The following is a 10,495-nucleotide window of genomic DNA, read 5'->3' as shown; positions in this document are numbered from 1 at the left end:
CTCCCTGGACAGTACTAGATGAAGTAGACGGCTTAGCAGTCGTTCCCTGGTTGTTGTTGTTCGTCGCCGGTCTCTGATATGAATTACCGCCATTGCGGTTAGCCCCACCATTGTTGTTACTCTGACCACCCCGATTATTCCACGACCTAGCCGGCCTGTTACTAGCATAACTCTGAGATGGACCCTGAGAGAAACTCCCCTGTGATGGCCTCTAGAAACCCCCGTTCACCGCACTAGTACACTCATGCCTCTTGTGGCCCATACCGCCACAGTTAAAGTAAGACAAACCCTAACTGCTGCTGCCACGGCCACGCCCTAAGAAGCCCCACCGCTAAACCCCGATCCTGAAGAATAAGCTCTCACCTGGTTATGGTCGCCCCTCTTGTAATTAGACTGACCACCCCCCTCACTCTCAGCCTTCCTCTTCTCAGAAGCCCTCTCTCTGTTCTCCGTAGTCATCTCTACCAACCTCTCAGCTCTCCCGTCACGCTCATACACTTCCTTAACATCTGTAAGGACCCCTACCGACAATTTCTCCATGATCTTGGGTGTCAACCCCTTCTCAAATCTCAGTGCTAAGTTCTCTTGGCTCAGCCCCATATCCTCTTCATACTTAGATTTCTCGTTAAACTTATGATAGTAATCAGCAACCATCATATCAGAAGTCATCAAACTCCTCTCTCAGCTTACTACGCACATCCTCCGGCACAAACTCTAGCCTCATAGCCCTCTTAAACTCATCCCATGGTATAGCAGGTAACCCTTGTTTGACATAAAAGTCCAGAGCACTCACCTTAACCTTATCCCACCACTCACCGGTTGCTTCCCTATAGTAGAACGCAGCTTGTTCCACTCGAAGTTCCACTGGGCAATGAACTAAATTGAGTATGTTTTCCATCTCTCTATGCCAATTATCCAGCAGGATTGGCGCACCCGTGCCCATGTACTCCTTAGGATTGAACCTCGCTATATGTATATACTCATCTTGGCATAATCTGCCTCCGCCTCTTTATCCTTCCCGAATTTCTTTAAAGCCTCTGTAAGAGGATCTTGGTGCTCCAACATCTTAACGATCTCATCTACACTCATATTCTCATCCCTGGCATACAACGTGGTTCTTTTCGGTGACATCTTGAAACTATATAAGAAAAGGTAAACATGAACACACATCCCATATCTCAAAACACGAAAACCACCTGGGTAAAACCCACTCGATCGAGTACCACAACCCACTCGATCGAGTTGAGGCCACTCGATCGAGTTGCCCACTTACTCGATCGAGTGCCTCGACTCCAGAACCTGACCAGAAAGCAACCTAAAATGAACTCGATCGAGCCACCTTCTTAATCGATCGAGTTGACCCCACACGATCAAGTGCCCAAACCTGCTCGATCAAGTGCCCGAAAACAGACTACTGCCCAGAAACGAAAAAAAAACCCACTCGATCGAGTTACACCCACTCGATCGAGTCTCTTACCTACTCGATCGAGTTCCCCCCCACTCGATCGAGTCATTCTGACTCGAATACTACCTGCATGTTCAACTCAACGCTTCCAACCATCTATACTTTTATGCAAAACGACAAACATATATACGATATCTATATATATACAAACAACGATAACTTCCCTTCCATGTTTCTAATAAGCCACATTATAAATTAACTATCATGCAATTCATGTATTCAATCAACGACATATATATTCATATCATCATCATCTTTCACCACACATCTCCTGTCCTCCACATACATGCATCCACCAATTCACACAACACATTACTAGATATATTTACAGCACACAGATAAACACATAGCGATCCTGACACACATCCCATGGTGACCGGTTCAAAGTTATAGGGCGAGTTCGCAACTTTAGGACGTCTCCCAAGCCTTTGCATTAGCTCCTAACAACTCCTACCCGGGTTCATTTTAGTTTGACTCCCTATGTTCATTAGGTTCGTTAGTTACAGGTTTCAAGATCGTCGCTCTGATACTACTTTGTAACACCCCCATACTCCAAGTGCTTTACCAGGACCACTTAAGGTATGAGAATGCTACCATCTCGGTTACCCGAGGCAATGATAATCAAATGGACAATAACGAAACATACTTTAACAATAGTAAAGTTTAAAGCGATACAACCAACTCTGAAACTGATAAATGAAAATACAAAGGTTCTCAAAACTGTCAAACTTCTAAAATAGCATCGTGATGACTCAACCCAGCTATCCCATGCACATCAACTCATACCTGCTCAATAACTTCTCACCACCCCCGAATGGATCACTACTGTTTTTTTAAAACATTTAAACGGGGTCAGTACTGATTACATAAAACAAACAGCTGCAATTAGACAATACAACAAACAACTCAATCAGCACAACTCAATCACCACAACTCCATCTCATCTCCACACACCTGACTACACACTGAAGTGTGTAGGCCTGCCAGAGTACCCATCGCAACAAGTACTCCACACCGCCAGTGGGGGACCGCAGCCGTTTCCACCCATGTTCATTAATCTGCACATCCCTTCTGTGGCGGGTTCTACAGAAGGCAAATCAAGGGCATGAAGCCACTCCCGCAAGTGACTCCACTAAGCCAGGGACGCACCCCGAAGATCGCAGACAGTTATAAAACAATCACCTTACACAATCAACAATTACCAAAAGCCAATTCCAATATGATAATCAAACAACAACAACAACAACAATTACCAACAACACTATGTAACCAATACTGAGTAGGGAAACGCTACCTGGAATAGCAATCACCACAGACGATCTAGCAGCTAATCAGAATCTCTCCTCTACGAATCCTCCTCCTATAACATGTATACATACAATTACCAACCACACATCACAAAACACCCAAAACCCCCAACATTACCCAATTAGGGTTTTAATGAAACTTAACCAAACGCTATAAAAATTATACAAGGAACTTACCCTTGACACGATGATCACAACGACGTAAAGAACGAGATGATCCGACAAACCTAGCTTTGGGATTTGCCAATAACGCGAGAGATGCGAACGTAACTTCTAATCTCTTTGAAAGGTTTAAGAATGTTGAAAAGGTGTTTAAGAAATAATGACGGAAGCTTTTATATTAATCTCGTTTTATTAACAAAACCCGTCCAAAGAAACCCGTAAAACACACTTACTCGATCGAGTAAGTGACTTACTCGATCGAGTGCCCCTTACTCGATCGAGTCCCCAACTTACTCGATCGAGTACCCTACAGGTAGACTACTGTTTTGCGTAACAAGTTACTTACTCGACAGAGTAAGTCCCACTAAATAGAGTACCCATAGACACAGAAAACCGTAGTATTACAATAACACAATTCCACCTTTTGTTAGTCTTGGGTTGAGAGAATTGTGAGTTCATTGTTGGAGTAGGTGTCCTCCACAATAGTGCGTTTACTTAATAAATATCATATAATAAATACACCTGGGATATATTTTATATTTTTCACCTGGTCAACGTAAATCGATAACGGTTGGCTGACTAGAGTTTGACATTACTGTCGTATGACGGCGGTGATCAGCTGATATTAATGAAAAACTTACAACAAAATAATTTATAAATAGAAATTATATTATTAGAAAACGTATCCCTAAAAGATAAGTTTTCAACTTATCACCAAACAAATATAACTTATATATAGTTACCAACTAGTTTGAATGCCCGTGCGTTGCAACGGGGTAATTAACTTATTTTTAATGTAAAAAAAAAAACGTTACAAGGGTTTAATGTTTACATTCTTTGTCTAATGATTTGCTTACATATAATTAAAATTCAAAAAAATAAAAGATTAATATATATGTGGGTTAACTCTTATTTATAATCATATAATCACCCCACATTATACTAATATTTCGATGTGGGAAAATTCTACTATTTATAAGTAATATATTCACCAAACTTGGATTATTTTTCTGATGTGGGACAATTCTAATATTTATACGTAGTATATATTCATCAAATCTGCATTGTTTTTCAATGTGAGACAAATAACATACTCAGAATTACACCATCTTTTTTTCACTTAGTTCGACATCCAACCAGATCCCGAATACCGAATACGGACAATTGCTACTCATTGTATCTAATAGTTATATCTAAATTTAATTATATGATCAAGTACTCTCCATTAATATTTGTACGTTGTTTTTCTTCAATTTTTTTTTATCGTAATTGAGATACGAAAATTTCCCGTGGTACCCCTTAATTTTGTCAGATTTTCCATGTTACCCTTACTTTAAAGAATTTGCCTATGGTACCCTTGAGGTTCCATTTTTTGCCCATGGTACCTCCTAATGTAAATGCTGTTAAATGGACGTTAAGTTTGATGGCATGGCGCTAAGCTAAAAATTAAAAAATAATACCTCTTTATTGTTTTATTGGTACGGATATCTCTCTCTTTTAAAAGAAACTTTAATTAACTATATCATTATAATATTGGAAATTTCTCATGTTAACCTTGAACTTTAATAGATTACACATGGTGCCCCTAATTTTAAGTTTCTACAAATGATACCCTTATGTTCACCTTTTTCTTTCCCAGAATACCATTTGACAACTTCCGTCATAACGCCATTATTCCTACGACTTGTGACGCCTTTTTCTTTTGTTATATTTTAAACAAACACTTCATCATCTAATTCCTAAATCCATATTTTATTTAATAAACTAACAATTAATACCTAAATAACAAAACACAAATAGCATGGCATGCTCAATTACCCACCTTATGCTATATTTCGATGTGGGAAAATTCTTTTTTTTATACGTAGTATATTTGTCACACCTATATTATTTTTTGATGTGGGACATATAACATACTATGAAATACACCATCTTTAATATGTGCAAATTATATGAAATCTATATATACTCTAATGATAGCATTTCTTACCATGAATCTAATAATATTATTTTCATAATTTTTTTACCGACATTATTTTGCCAAATGAAACTTAAAAGTTTTTATATAAAAATTAGAAACATCACTTGAATATAAAATAAGAAATACAGAGTATATATTATAATAACTAAAAGATTTTCCAAAGATTTACTTAGGTTAGAAATCATTATTGTAGAGACAGTAATACAAACTCTTTTAAGAGCTCTCTCTGACAATACTTAAGAGAATCAAAAGATTTTGGGTTATGACTTCAATTTATAATCATAAGATCACCCTGCCTTATGGTAATCTTCCGATGTGGGACAATTCTAATATTTATACATAGTATATTCACCACCCTTACATTACTTTTCAATGTAGGACAAATAACATACTAAGTACACCATTTTTTTTCGCACCTACTTTGACATCAACCCGATTTAATAATGAGAAAATACAATACAATTTACACTCTAATGATAGCATTGTTTTGTCACAATCTAATTATATAATTGTCATACGATACTTTTTTGTCAAATGAAATATAAAGTTTTATACCAAAATTATAAACATTACTTTAATATAAAATAGAAAATGTATATATATGGGACAGTTCTATTATTTATACATAATATATATTTACCACACCTACATTATTTTTCAATGTGTGATATATAACATACTAAAAAATACATATCTTTTATATCAAAAAATTTTGGGTAAATACCTAAGTTTCAAGGATGCCTCCTATTTATATTTATAGAATCACCCCACCGTATACTATTCTATCGATGAAGATACATAATTTAATTATTTAGACGTAGTATAATCATCATGCCTAAATTATTTTTCAATGTGAAAGATATAACATACCAAGAAGTACATGTCTCTTCTTAAAAAACCACTATTGTATACATATTATTTTTCTTTGAAGGTAAAACCACTTAGTCTCGATCATTAGATAGGGACCTCTACATCGTACATATAACGACTCATTAACGCTCTATTACTGCATTCAGAAGACAACCATTAGTAGAATCTTTAGTTTTGTACTGTGTCAGGAGACTACCATTAGTAAAACCTTTAGTTTTGTATTTTTTTATTTTCCCGGGTAGTTCCCAACGATTTCCACTTTATTTTTTATATCATATCGTAGATAATGATAGAAAATCTTAAGAGCTCTTTAAAATAATATTTATGAGACTCAAAAAATTTTGAGTGGATACATAAGTTCCAAATATGCCTTCTATTTATAATCACTAGTTTGAAAACCCTTACTTCGTACGGGCTAATTACTTTGATTATTTTTAAACCAGTTGCTAAAATATTATCGATGAGGTGTTACTATTATGATAATTACATGCGTGAAAGTAAAGAGCCAGGTCGTGCCACAATCAACCAAGGGATTAATTTGTTTGGACCATATACCTACCCTTCAAATAGTAATAAGATGGTTTATTTTTTATTTTATTTTATTTTTTGCTTTTGTTTAAAATCTATGTATATACTCCCTCCGAATCATACAAATAGTATTACTTACCTAAAACAGACGATCCACGCCAATGGTAACACACCTTATTGAACCGTAAATACATTATTCGTGTGGCCTTATTCAAAGCTTCAATGTTATCCCTCACCCTTCCACCTTTTCTTCAATAACTCATTTTTTCTTATGACCATTTGTCTGGATGAGAGGAAATATATGTCAAAAATATATTTTTACAAATTATTCACTCAAATTAGATAAAAGATGGTCTCCATTCTTTACCACCAAAAAATGGATAAACATATGTAAAAAAAAATTTAAAAAAAAAGATAAAATTAGATACACACAACTCATTCACCTAACTCATTCTTCATCTACCTCCTTACCTTCCCCTTTTTGGCTTTATTTATCGATCCCCTTCCTTCTTATTCTACTGTTTCTCAAACTCCGTCGGTGTCATTATTCGGTATGTTCATCCCGATCTACCTATTAATTACCTCTTGTATGATTTTGGTACTATAATCACATTTTGCAAATATGTGATCTTGTGTTTCCTCTTCCTGCGTAAGATGGTTCTTTTCATGTTATCAACGGTGTACGCAATTAAACTATCTCATAATATAAGATCCACAAATTTTAGTATAAGACAGTCTCACACTGTGAGACGGTCCCTCGTTGTAATAAGTTATTCAATTAAGCTATTTTTTCACACAATGGGAATTGCTAATGTATAAGAGATTATCTCACATCTCATAACTGAGAATTTGTGTGTTGTTTATTGAATTATTGTCCACGGCTCCTTGCTTCATTAATTGATTGTTTATTATTATACCAAATTCTATAACATCCTCCTATTGTAAATGCATATCGAATTAGGCTATGTTCGGAGGTTGATCCGGTGGTGTTGCTTGGTGAACTTCTGGTGTAAATAATAGTGGGAACAGGATTGTAGTATCAGTTGCATCGTAGTATGTGTGGCCAATTTTAAGGTATATACTCCTTACTCGCATATTATTTGATTGTTTGAATACTTTTAGACATAATGAAGTTATAAATTCACCTTATTAATATATTGTTGACTGTTTGTGGACATAACGAGAATTCTACAAGATTTGCACTTCCGACAATATGAAGCTACCGTGGACAATTATTATGCACTCTATCCTCAATACCACGATATGATTCAAAGGGGAAAGATTAGTGAGGAGGGAGCATTTCCCTCTTGGGCACAAATGGATTTACTCTTCCCCAATTCGGAGAGGGCAAATGAAGGGGCAAATGGGCGACAAGAGGAAGGGAGCAATAATTCTTGCGGAGGGGACACGGTGGAGCTAGGAAGTGAAGAGGACGAGTTCATGGACCCAAATACAAGTGATGCATCCAAGGAAATATGGGATAGTGATCTAGAGGGAGATGACGACGATCTCTAGAGGATCTCTTCATAGCTAGATGGAGCGGGCGTGAGGCACCCATCTCAAGCTTAAGTGAAGTTTCCTCATCTCCTCTCTTTAGTTTCAATTTTCATGAAAGAAGTTTATGTTGTGTTAACTTGTACATTATTTGACTTTGTCTATGGTTGGAGAGTCCTAGCAACATAGAGGACTAACACCTCGGCCCCATTGAGGTGTTCTTATTTCATTGTTCCCACTTTTGAAAATCCAAAATGACAAATTTAGTTTAATGCATTGCATCTATAGGCCCTAGTAGATGCTTTTTATTCTTAAGACTTTGCTTGTTAGAATACTTGTAAAACACCCTAGGATGTGTCATGCTAGTATCCTTTGACTCATGGATTAAGGCCTAGTCAAGAGTACCTTGTGGTGTGATAACTCCTTGGCTACCGTTTATTCCAAGGTGACCCTTGAAACCATGCATCCATCCATCATCCATGTTCTACCACATTTTTTGTCATCAAGGGGAATGGGCACAAAAAGAAAACAATTTGAGTTCAATGAAATGAAAAGTGAAAGAAAGTTTGCAAAATGCATCAAATGAAAAGAGGAGCAAAAATAGAACTCCTAAAGCTTCAAATATAAGGCACCCTCACTACATATGAGGTGACTTTGAAAATGTTCAAAAGAAATGCAAAGAAAAATTGAAAGTTGTCAAGTGTTGAAATGCCAAAAATAAAAAAGAAATGGCAAGAAAGTGTTCTCAAATGTTATATGTCACAAGAAATTGGGGGGAAAAACAAAAACAAAAGCAAACTCCCAAAAAGAAACTCAAATATCTATCGATCCCTTTATCCATCGTATCCATTTTTGTGCATGGTAGAGAGGGGACGACCCTTCTTCTTGTCTAGGCAAGAAGGGGAATTCCGCGATCCTCCAGTGTTTCTAACACCGTAGGGAGTCTATTCTTGACAAAAGCATTTAACGATTGAGGACAAAGGTACCTTAGCTTGACACAACTTGGAGGTGATTTATTGGTATCCTTCTAGGCTTAGTAGTTTGAAGAAATTGCATCTATGAAGGAGTGTGTACCCTTGAATTGCTTCCCTTGTAGATAATTTCCGCCACTTAGATGAGGAAAGTGTCTATTCTTTTGTAGATGCATCCATTACTTGATTTTGTGTGCTTAATGTTTGGATGTGTCGCCATTTTGGCAAGACCCACCTTGCCTTGCAAGAAGGCATTCTATCTCATGGTTGTCTTGTTGTGAGTTGAAGGGGCGGAGTGAGACCCGCTAATTGTCTCATATCGGCTATGTTATTAAGTTAGTTTAAATAATGGTCCTAGTCTTTGTCACCTCTTTACTCGGGACGAGCAAAGGTTCGGTTTGGGGATATTTGATGTGACCATAATTAGAGCATATTTAGTCCCCGAATTAGCCTTGTTCCCATGCTTTTTAGTGCATATTTGGGTCATTTATTGTCTTTAGTTCTTTGTTTTGAATATTCTTTGAGGTTTTGTGTCCTTGGTAGGAAAGGAGTGCAAACCTTGCATTTTCATGGCAAAATGAGGCTAAATTGATTGAATTCAATGACTGAGCATCAAGGAGAGACAAGATTAGAAGGCCTTTGTACATACTATAGTAGATGGGCAATGATGAGAAAAGATACTTGCATACCCGAGGAAATCCTCAAGGATTTTATGAAGAAAAAGGAAGAAAAGAAAAAGGAAAGAAACTGCCTGAGAAACCGTGCGGATTGCCCTGAAGACGCCCGTCCACCACCACAATCCGAGCGTCTTCCTCCACAAGACGCCCGGGCAAAAGCTCCCAAAGACGCCTGTCTTCCCCTCTGGACGCCCGTCCAGGAACGCCCAAATCCGCCCGTCCCGTGCTAAAGACGCCCGGATTCCCAGACAGTCCCATTTCGTCTTCTACAAGCTTCAAGGAAGGATGCACATCTTTTTCTAAGACCGGCGAAAAAGAGACCGGAGTCTCCCTAGAGACCGGCGATTCCTCAAGGACTTAATCGTCATTTAAGCCCTTAGTAAACCCTAATTTATGTTCCTAATCCCCACTATAAATACCCCATTAGTCTAATTAGAAGAGCATGTTCTTCTTAGTAATCTTTAGTGTAGTTAATATTAATCAAATCTCTCTTTAATCTTGTAATCAACATTTAATCAAGTTTTAATACAAGTTTTATTTCCTTAATCTCTCTCTTGTTCATCCTTTATTTTGGGTAATTGAAGATTATTTGGATTATTATTCGGAGATTGACAACCTTCCAATCAAGCATCAAGTACTTCTTTTATTCTTTGCTTTATTATTGGAATCATTATTAGGTATAATTCTCTTAATCTTTTTTTAATTATTGCTAATCACTTTCATTTATTCATCATGTTTTACTTTGTTGGTATGATTGACAACCTTGCTAGCATGTTCAACATAATAATGAGTGAGTAGTTCCTTAGCTAGGGTTAATGGGTAATTAGGGGAAACCAACATGGGGGATGATTCATGCTTAAATTAATATGCTTTCATAGTTTATTTCCTTGCTTGTTGTGATCTCAACTTATGCACATGTTATGTTTGATGAAATGTGAGCCTATGAATCCTTGCATTTTTTACCCATCACCTATCTTTTCAATGAGACTTGTAAGACATAAACCAACTCGAGTCTCATTAGACCATGCATATTGTTGAGT

The 10,495-nt window shown here is 36.9% G+C and overlaps 1 long non-coding RNA gene across 2 annotated transcripts; it reads left to right on the top strand.

The window, feature by feature from the left end:
* The first annotated feature begins 6,778 nt into the window (after positions 1 to 6,778).
* On the top strand, positions 6,779 to 10,001 carry LOC141623558 (uncharacterized). 2 transcript variants are annotated; one of them, XR_012533449.1, is made up of 4 exons: positions 6,779 to 6,864; positions 7,275 to 7,387; positions 7,509 to 7,882; positions 9,322 to 10,001. It is a non-coding gene; the product is annotated as an uncharacterized LOC141623558 (long non-coding RNA). The 2 variants fall into 2 exon arrangements; XR_012533448.1 differs by having other exon boundaries at positions 7,509 to 10,001.
* Positions 10,002 to 10,495: the final 494 nt, after the last annotated feature.

The sequence above is a fragment of the Silene latifolia genome, chromosome X (genome assembly GCF_048544455.1).
Source record: "Silene latifolia isolate original U9 population chromosome X, ASM4854445v1, whole genome shotgun sequence".
Classification (NCBI taxonomy): domain Eukaryota; kingdom Viridiplantae; phylum Streptophyta; class Magnoliopsida; order Caryophyllales; family Caryophyllaceae; genus Silene; species Silene latifolia.
Note: the sequence above shows the minus strand (reverse complement) of the source record. Positions and strands in the feature narration are given on the sequence as shown.